The following is a 10,258-nucleotide window of genomic DNA, read 5'->3' as shown; positions in this document are numbered from 1 at the left end:
TGATGTTGGAATGGGGATCCCTGTCCCTTTTATCATCCTGGATGTGCTAGGGCACTAGGAGGCTGTGGGCCTGTGTGTGTGTTGCATATTATGCCTCTATGATGAACAAGTGTATCTAGCTTGTGCTACTGTACAAGTCTATAGTAGCCACTATCATTGCAAGCACGGTGAGCACCTCAGCAGGCGGGTTGACTTGTGTTGAGAGCCCTTTGTGGCTCTCCTGCTCTCTCCCTCCACTCCCTCCCGCTGGGTGGGGGTGGGGCGTGGCTGGTTCTGATGCCCAGGCCCCCATCCAGCTGGTTATTTATTGATTAATTCTGCTGCCAGCTGATGGATGCCGAGCCTGTGCCAGGCGCAGGCCCTCGGCTGATTTACATAATTAAAAACCATCAGTAACAGAGCCAGGCTTCACCCACCAACCGAGTGCTCTAGCACAATGACAGGCTGAGCCGCCACCCCGGCACCCCTCTCTCTGCACCCCTAGGCCTCCTGGTCACACCAAGCCCTCAGCCTGCCTGATGGACAGAGGTGGCACTCAGGGCTCCTCTGGTATCCCCGCATGGAGATCGTTAGTCTGTGCTTCCGAGGTTCTGTGACAGAGAGACCCAGAGTATCAGATTCAGCAGTGACCCTCCTCCCAGGATGTGATTTTTCAAGAGTCTATTACTCTGACAAAGAGGAGACATGTTTGCTCTCAGCTGCCGCTGGGCACTGACAAGGCGGGGCTTCGATCCTGGGCACAGCTCTCTGCAGCTACTGGGGACGCCAGCCACTGCCACGCAGGGGGGAGATTTGTCTCTTGCAGGGCAAGAAGCAGACTGTGGAACTCTCCAGAGATTTGGAGGGACCCCAGATCCTGCATCTGTGTGATGTCAATCCCTTTCCCAGGTCTCTTTCAGTGACCTCAGGAAAGGGTCTGGGATTTAGAGACACAGCTCGGGGTCATAAGTGTGGATTCTTCTGCTTCCCAGCTGTGTGTCCCTGGCTATGCTGCTCACTCTCTCTGGGCTCAGTTACCTTATGTTTAAAGGAGAGGGTACTGTAACGATTTAGTGCTAACCTCGGGAAGGGCTCAGTGTGAAGCAGTTCCTGAAGACTCCCTAGTGAATGGTGTCTGTTACTAAGTGTCGGTTGAGACTTTGGGGGGAACCCCGTTTTTCCACTGTGCAGTAAGCCAGACATCAAAAGAACAGTTTTTGCTGAAGAGGGTTTATTCAAGAGCTGACCAAGCTGGAGGAGGCATCAATCATCTTCCCGAGGGTCAAGTTTTGGGGTGCTTACCGTTTTTTATGGTGTGAAGTATGGGGGCAGCAACTGGAGTGGGGGAAAGATATCATGGCTGGTCTGCACCTGTGTTGTTAACCCTCCTGTCTCTCTTCCTAAGACACGTGTTCAGAAAACAGTGGAGGTGTCTTGCTCTGAGGGTGGAGTTTTGGGCCTTTTGACATTGAAGGTCACCTGGGGGACACTGGGAGACACTCAGTGAGGGAGACACTCAGTGACTTTGAGCTGGTTTCCTCCCTCCCTCTGAGGCCTGAAGCAACCTCCGCATGGTTCCACCGGTGACCCACATGTCTGAGGTGTCGTCCACAGCCAGGTGACATTACAAGAGCCAGCAGAAGCAAGGACGGTGGGGGCTGGCCCCAGCACTTCACAGGAAGGCTGGTCAGACACACAGGCTTGAACACAGGGAAGCTAGATGTCCTGCTGCCCTGGGGGCTGCGCCTGACTTGGTATAGTGCAGGAGATGTTTGTTGAATGAATGAATGAATGAATGATTGTCCTTTTTTCCTTTCAGAGCCACTCATGTAGGGGCCTAGAACGCATGAACTTTCTCTGGTGGATTCCACTATTTGCTTTTTACCCTTCGCTTCGACCCCTCCCTTTGACCCCCTGACTTCTTCTTCCTCTCTATCTCCACTGCCCTAACCACACCCCTTGGCAGGAATTCCTGCCCCTTCCAGTTGCTACACCCTCCCTAGCTTTCCGGGGTTTGTAGCTAGCTTATGCCCAAGGCCTCAGTGTGGATTCACATGGAGGGAACTTCAGCGAACATCACTGGTAGTCTGCCTTGGTGTAAAAGTTGCCCTGGCCCTTCAGAGCTCGCCTGAGAGTCCTAGAATCAGGACCGCCATGTTAGCGTGTCTACAGCCTGTGACAGCTCCAGTTGCCTGAAGTCACAGGGAGCCCACACGAGCCTCCGACCTCAGGTTGAATAGGAAGAGATTCCCATAGCAATAAATAAATAAATAAATATATAAATAAATAAATAAATAAATAAAGCAAAAATAAATCAACATTAGCTGGGGGCGCACTTGCACTCCTAGCTGGGAGATGGAGGCAGGAGGATCAGAAGTTCAAGGCCAGTCTCAGCAACTTAGGGAGTTCAAGACCAGCCTGGCACAAGATGCTCTGTTTGTTTCCAACAACCTAAACCCATGGAATTGAATGTTTAAGATGAATCACAGACTATAAGATGGTGTGGCTGCAGAGAAGACAGCTTGGCGTTCCTTAAGACGTTGAGTGCTGGGGCTGCAAAGACCACTAAGCAGTTAGGAGCATTAGCTGCTCTTACACAGAATTCTGGTTCAATACCCAACCCCTACTGGTGACTCACAGCCATCTGTAACTCCAGATTCAGAGGGTGATCTGGTGGCCTTTTCTGACCACAGGCATTATGCAAGTACATGGTGCACATATATACATGCAAACAACACACACACGCACACACACACACACACAAAGTAAAAGATAAATTAGTAAATAAAAAGAAGCCGAGTGTAGAGGGCTGTGGAGATGGCTCAGTGGTAGAGGCTTGCTGCCAAGCCTGAAGACCTGAGTTTGATCTCCAGGACGTACATGGTGGAAGAAGAGAACCGATTCCTACAAATTATCCTCTGATAGCTATATATAGTCAGAATATATACTCTGTGGCGTATATATCCATGCATGTGCACACATGCACACACACACTAAGTAAATGTAATCAAATATATCAAACTTTAGAAGTTGAAGGTAGAGTTAGCCGCTGTGTGAGCAGCTCTTCCAGTCCTAGGGACGTACTTGGGGAACTGAGAGGATTCAGCCAAACCCAGGTGAGCAGCTGCACGGCCATCGGCCTCGAGGAGAGAGGTGATAACGTAAACAGCCCCGGCGAACCTTAAACATGCCAAATGAATGAGGGGAACCACAGGAGGGACAAATGTGTATTTCTACTCATGGAAGGTCCCCAGGAAGCTCAAATTTACAGATGGAGAGAGTTGTGGCTGGGGCCTGTGATGCAGAGCCTGGGAGTTCTTACTCAATAGGCCCAGGGTTCATACTGGGGCTGAGGCAAAGCTGTGGAAAAACCCACGGCGACAGCGGTTGGCAATGCGAGTGGGCTTCCTGACACTGAGCCAATCACTTAGAAATGACGAGCTCACTGGATTCCTATTGTTTACATTGTACCACGTTTTCACACATACCTCTACAGGGGCTGGGAGAGGTGCTTCAGTAAGGGGCTAGCACCAGCATGAGGACCGGAGTTCAGAGCCTTGGCGCTCCTGTTGCTCGGCATGGCTGTCATCCCAGCCCTGAGAGGTGGAGACAGGGAGATCTCCTGGCCTCCTTGTCCAGACAGACAGTCTAGCTGAGGTAGGGAGCTCCACCATCAGTGAGAGACCTTACCTCAAAAAATAAGATGGAGCATGCTGATAGAAGATTCTCTATGTTGTCCTCCGCACACAAGTACGCACAGATGTGCACACATGCACGACCACATACAAAATAGTTTTGTAGGACTCGTAGGGATGACTCTTTTATGAGTGCATGTGTGTGCATGTGGGAATGTGTATGTGTGTGTATGTGAACGTATGTGTGTGCTGCCTACATTCGTATAGGCGTACATACTCATGGATGCTCATGTGTGTGCAGTCCAGAGGATGTTTTTACTGTTGTTCCTTTTTGTTGTTGTTTTAAGAGATTTTTAAAATTTATTTATTATATGTAAGTACACTGTAGCTATCTTCAGACACCCATATGAGGGCATCAGATCTCATTGCAGATGGTTGTGAGCCACCATGTGGTTGCTGGGATTTGAACTCATGGCCTCTAGAAGAGCAGTCAGTGCTCTTAACCATTGAGCCATCTCACCAGACCCTTTTTGTTGTTTTTAAAGCATGGTCTCTCATTGGCCTAGATCCTGTTTTTAAAGCAGGATCTCTCACCAAATAGGCCAAGCTGGCTGATCTTGGAGCCCCAGATCTTCCTATCTGGATTCCCCCCAGGGCTGAGATTATAAGTGAGTGCCACCACGCCTAGCTTTCTTTGTGGGGGTGCTGAGGATTGAATTCAGGTTCCCAGGCTTGTGTGGCAAGCCCTTCACCACCTGTACTATCTGCCCAGCCCTGCGGGGGTTGGGGGGAGGCGAATTCAAGTCTAATCTTCTTGTTTGCTGTTGCTGTTGTCTGTTGCTCACGGTGCCTCCTGGAGCCAGTGAGGGGCACATCGTAAGCTGACATTCCTCTGCAGGATGCCCTACAGGGCTAACAAGATCTGGAATGCCAGCTTTCTTCCTATATCTCTTAAAAGATTGAAACAAAACATGTATTTAATTTAATTTTGTAGGGCTCATAGACAATTTTGGGTGTATGAGTGTTTACCTGCATGTATGTGTGTGTACCGTGTGTGTGCCTGGTGACTGTGGAGGTCAGAGAGGAAACGTAATCCTGGGGAATGGAATTCTGGGTGGTAGGAGGGCTGTAGGTTCTGGAAATTGAACCCAGGTCCTTTGGAAGAGCAGCTATAGCTGAGTCACCTCTCCAGTCCCCTTCCTTCACCTTTACCAAGACAAGGGACTGCAGGCTGGGTTACCAAGGCTGGGTGCCGGCAAGTGCTTGGTAGTGATGGGCATCCGGGCTTTGGGGACTGGACACAGCTCCTGGGATGACACAGAAGGGATTTCTCAGGGTGGCCTCCTTCATCATGTGTAATGCCCTCAGAAGCTGGCACGTGGCAGGCCACTGGGACGCCTCACTTCGGTTGCATTTCACAGTGGAGAGGATGCCTGCCTGTTGGCTGTGGCTGGCACTCAGCTGTGGTTTTTAATATGCTTGTCACCGTGTCATCGATTTCTCCCTCTAAGCAGCAGAGAAAAACATCAAGGACTGATTCAGAGTAGGCCTCGTGGGGATCAAGAAGTTCGCCCCACGGTCTGATTTCGCCACATCTTGGTATCTTTTTATGGAATGTGAGGATTATATCCTGGATCCAAGGAGACAAGCAGATTGTTCAAGGTGCTGAGAGGACGGTGTGCCTCAGCACACTGCTCCAAATCAAAGTGGCTTTCCATGGCTTACTGTGTCACAGAGAAGGGCTTTTAAAGCTGTTCCTCCCTCATCTCCAAAGGCGCCATCATCTAGCAGTTCTGTGGTGGTTCGTTTATGACGACGCGCCCTTAAAGACTCAGTTCTGGGTGCAGCACCGTTCTGAGGTGGACCCTTGGGGAGAACTGCCTGCCCCAATGACTCTGACCTTATCTCTGGGTGTTCACTAATGTCTTCATAATTTGATGGCATTATTGGGGCATAGGAGGTGGGGCCTAGTTGGAGGAAGTAGGTCACTGGGGCATGACCTTGAAGGATGCATCTTGTCTCTGCCCCTTCCTCTTTCTCTCTCTCTCTCTCTCTCTCTCTCTCTCTCTCTCTCTCTCTCTTTTTCCTTCTGTTCTTTGGCTACCACGACACAAGGTGGCTTCTCCTCTACACACTCCTGCTGTTGCCCTCCATACAAGGTCATCCAGGGCTGAGGTGAACATGGGAGCCAAAGTGGCAGGACTGGTGCAGAGTTATGCAGCTGCTGGTCAAGCTGTTGTCTTTGTGGGTCTAGAAGCAGAGTGGGATGAGGTGTCTGTGCCACTGGCTCTGCACGTGGCCAGAGGGGGCCACCAGGACACGGTGTGGGGGAAACATGGCTTCACCCATGAGGACTTCTGACTTAGAAGAAAAGAATAGCTGGAACTGGGGAGATGGCTGTGTGGAATGAGTGCTGTGTTGTGCAAGTGAGAGGACGGAAGTTCTACTGCCCAGCACCCGGGTAAAGAGCTACTATGGTGGTGGACACTTGTCACTGAGGCGGGGAGTGGGTGTGGAGTGGAAGCGGAGAGAGGAGGAATCCTGGGCTGGCTGTCAGTGCAGTACAAGTCAGTGAAAGACTGTCTCAGGAGGATAAGGAGAGAGTGGTAGAGCAGGAACAGCTGATGTCCCCCTTTGTCACACAAGCACACCTGTGAGCAGGACAGCTGATGTCCCCCTTTGTCACTCAAGCACACCTGTGAGCAAGAACAGCTGATGTCCCCCTTTGTCACACAAGCACACCTGTGAGCAGGATGTCCCCCTTTGTCACACAAGCACACCTGTGAGCAAGAACAGCTGATGTCCCCCTTTGTCACACAAGCACACCTGTGAGCAAGAACAGCTGATGTCCCCCTTTGTCACACAAGCACACCTGTGAGCAGGACAGCTGATGCCCCCCTTTGTCACACAAGCACACCTGCAAGTAGGACTCCTGATGCCCTTCTTTGTCACACATGCACACCTGTGAGCAGGACACTGATTTTTCCTCTGTCACACATGCACACCTCAAGCAGGACACCTGATGTTCTCCTGTCACACATGCACACCTGCATATAGAGACACAGGCACACACACTCACTCACACACAGATAAGTTTGCCACTCAGTGTGTTACTGGCTTCCTGAGTGTCCTTGCCGTAGATTTCTGTGTCTGGCTTTTCTACTCAGCCAGGTACTTGGATGCACGCCTGTGGTTTTGGTTTCTTTTCTGTCCTCATAGGGGTCACCAGTTTTACACCTGGTGCCTTCATTCTATAATCGTTGTAGAAGTGTCCTGTGCCCCCACCAAGGGACATCATGGTTATTTTTATACCATAGGAGAAAAGATAAAAATTCACAGGCTTGAAGTGACCACTAGTCAGTGCCAGGGAGGCCTAGACAGGATCCTAGGACAGGGAGGAAGCTGGAGACCCAGGCAGGAGTAGCCCCAGGACAGATGACCCTCGAAAGGGGCCATTGGGTGAGTGGGCTGGGCAAGGAACTAGCCTATGATGACCACTAGACCAGCACATAGAGCCTGGACAGGGAGCTAGCCTGAGGTGACCACCAGTCTGGTGTCATGAAGGCTTTGGGATGGGGAGCAGACCATGCCCAAGATGACCCCTGCCCATCACCATAGTGCATGAATGAGACAGAGCAGTCCTGAGACCACTCCTGGGATGACTCCAGACACTCAGAGACACCAGGCACCACTAAGAGGAGCGAGTAAGTGGTGGAAAAATAGAATCAGGAGAACAGGAGGATGTGGGCACAGTGAAGAGAGGCAGAACTGGAGACTCACGGGTAGTGAGAGCAGCCATACATACCTCTCAGGTCCAGATCCAGAACCTTGCATTGACCCACCCCAACGTCTACCCCACTGGTGGACTGCTGGGCACATGAAGGGGCCAGTTCTACAGACACGAAGCTACAGGTCTCCATAACACAGGCCAACAGCACCATACCCAAGAGGAGCCCCAGTGAGGTGCAGTACTGATAGAGTGGCAGAAGCCAGAGGCCTCGTACCAGACCAACCAGTTATTGTGGACAAAAGGGTGTACTGAGAGACACCCCAAAATACTACAGCTTCCACAACCAGATTTTTTTTTTCTCTGTTGGGAGGCAGGTTGCAAGGGTGGAAGGCAGGTAAGAGGGGAGGGGGAGATGGTGGGATTGTGGTACGTGATGTGACATTCACAAAGAGCCAATAAAAAGTTTTTTTTGTTGTTGTTTTCATTTTTATTTTTTTAAATCCTGTCTCCCAGGCACACGGCATAGGGGCTCCCAGCCACATACATCTAGACTGTTTTCTCAGTGCTTTATGAGTGCTTACTAGTCTGTGTTTTCTTTTTGCCCATGTAAAATTAGACTTGTATGAGAAAGCCAGGCTTGGGACACGCCTGAGAGACTTGTGCTCTACCCTGGGCTGCGTGCCTAGTCCCAATCCTCCAATTTTAATAATAAAGTTCCGATTTGGGAGTGAGGTCTCTGTCCCTTCCATTAACTTCTGTCCAGATAGCTAAGAGAAAGCAGAGGAAGTTTCAGGAATGGTGGTTTACACTTGCCACCCAAGACTCAGGAGTCTGAGACAGGAGAATCGCCATGAGTTAGAGGTTAGATTGGGCTTCTTGTCTCAATGAAACAAAACAACCAAAAATCTGTTGGAACTGTCTTCTGATCTCTAAAGCCATGCTTCCTGGCCCGCTCTCTTGGGGTGCTGGCCCAGGAAAGGCCCTGCCTTGTACAAACCCCCATTTCTCTCTCTGCCACCCCGTAGGTAGGACTAATTACCAGCTCTGGCAAACCCACTGGTCAGCAGTGGGCACCGGGTGCTACTGTATGGCTGAGGCTTCTTGGATGCCCAACCCAACTGATCTATCAGATGGTGTCAACTCCAGCAGACAGCTTGGGGCCACATGACACACTCGAGCATCACTAAGCTAAGCCTTTCCAGAAGTCTGGGGACTCAAAATGGGGGTGGCGCTATGAAGTGGTTGGTCCCATTTATCATCTAACTATATACCTATGTACCTATTAATCACCTCAGTTATCTATCTATCTATCTATCTATCTATCTATCTGCCTATCTGCCTATCTGCCTATCTATCTGCCTATCTATCTGCCTATCTGCCTATCTGCCTATCTATCTATCTATCTATCTATCTATCTATCTATCTATCTATCTATCTATCTAATCTACCTACTTACCTAACTACCTATCAATCATCTATCCATCCATTTATCATTTATTGTTATTGGTCTATCCATTTCTAAGCATTGGAGTCTCTCATGGCGAATAGCTAGCAGGCGAGAACTCACTGTTTCCGTTTATTAGCAAGGTGAGGCCACCTGCACATCCTCACAGAGAGTCCAGGAGGGACGACGGGGCACCTACATTCCACCTCTGGGAGTGATAAGGGGGAGGAAGGCTAGCACACAAGATGTTTACCCACTGCACCCTGCAAAGGAAGGCAGGCTCCTTTTGCAGTCCACAACCTACCTTTAGGGACCCAGTGAGGAAAACCTCAAATCTTACAGTTCAACACACGGGTGAGGTAGCACATGCCTGAAGTTCAGAACTCTGGAGGCGGAGGCAGGAGGATTGGGAGTTTAAGCTCATCCCTGTTTACAAGGTGATTTTGAGGCCAACTTGGGTTACATGGAGACATGGTTCAAAAAAGCCAAAAGATGAAGAATATCACAAATAAACGGCTAAGCGAATGGATGTGCATTTGAAGGGTTTAGGTGTGGTTCCACAGCAGGGCTCTTGCCCACCAGACTCGGGCCCTGGAGGTTCAGTTCCCTAACACACACACACACACACACACACACACACACACACACACGCACGCACAAAAAAAAAAGAAAGAAAAAAGAAAAAGAAAAAAAAAACCCTCACTGGTTCTAATTTTGCATTTTATGTTTGGAAAAAAAAATACCAGTGAATGAAATTCTAAGGAGGCTTCTTTCATCTAAAACCTCCAAACTGTGGGTGGACAGCAGGCTTGAGAGCCCTCGGGGGAGCCTGACCCCTTGACATCTTGAGCCTGTGTACTCGGAGCTTCCTGGCAAAGATATTAGAGCCATAAACTTAAAGGACTTGCAGCTTAACTGCAGGCTGCACCTTGAGCTGCTCTCTTGCTGCCTGCCACCCAGGGCAGGATGGAGACCAGCCACAGGAAAGCGGCCAGCCACTGGGGGTGGGGGGTGTGGAGCAGTCCGGCAGGCCTGGGAATGGTGGTGGAGGCCAGTGGGGTGGGAAGGGGGCTGGGGAGAGCACAGGCATCAGATCACAGGAGTAGGTGTGTCCTAAGGCTGTGTGGGGAGGCCTGGAGAAGCCCTGTGAGAGTTGTGCAGCCCACAGCCTGAAGGTGCCACACTTGAATGAATGCTTGGCTGCTGTTGTCCCAAGTTCTTAATGCTGCGGACACAGGATTCTATAGTTTCCGTCTCACTTGGCCTCAGAGTCTATAGGGGTACAGAGTACATTGGCTGTAGGGGGGACCATGGGGGGGACGAGGTGGCACTGGCTCAGGATGAAGTATTTCAGGTGGGTGCACAGTATCCAAATCCGGCCTCGGAGAACCTGTGGTGAGTTTGGGGAGTAATGAAGACCTCTGTGTTAGGGATCCTGGGGATTTGAGCCCAGGCTGTGGCACTTAGGAG

The sequence above is a fragment of the Grammomys surdaster genome, unplaced genomic scaffold, assembly GCF_004785775.1.
Source record: "Grammomys surdaster isolate TR1022 unplaced genomic scaffold, NIH_TR_1.0 125852, whole genome shotgun sequence".
In the NCBI taxonomy this organism is placed as follows: domain Eukaryota; kingdom Metazoa; phylum Chordata; class Mammalia; order Rodentia; family Muridae; genus Grammomys; species Grammomys surdaster.
Note: the sequence above shows the minus strand (reverse complement) of the source record.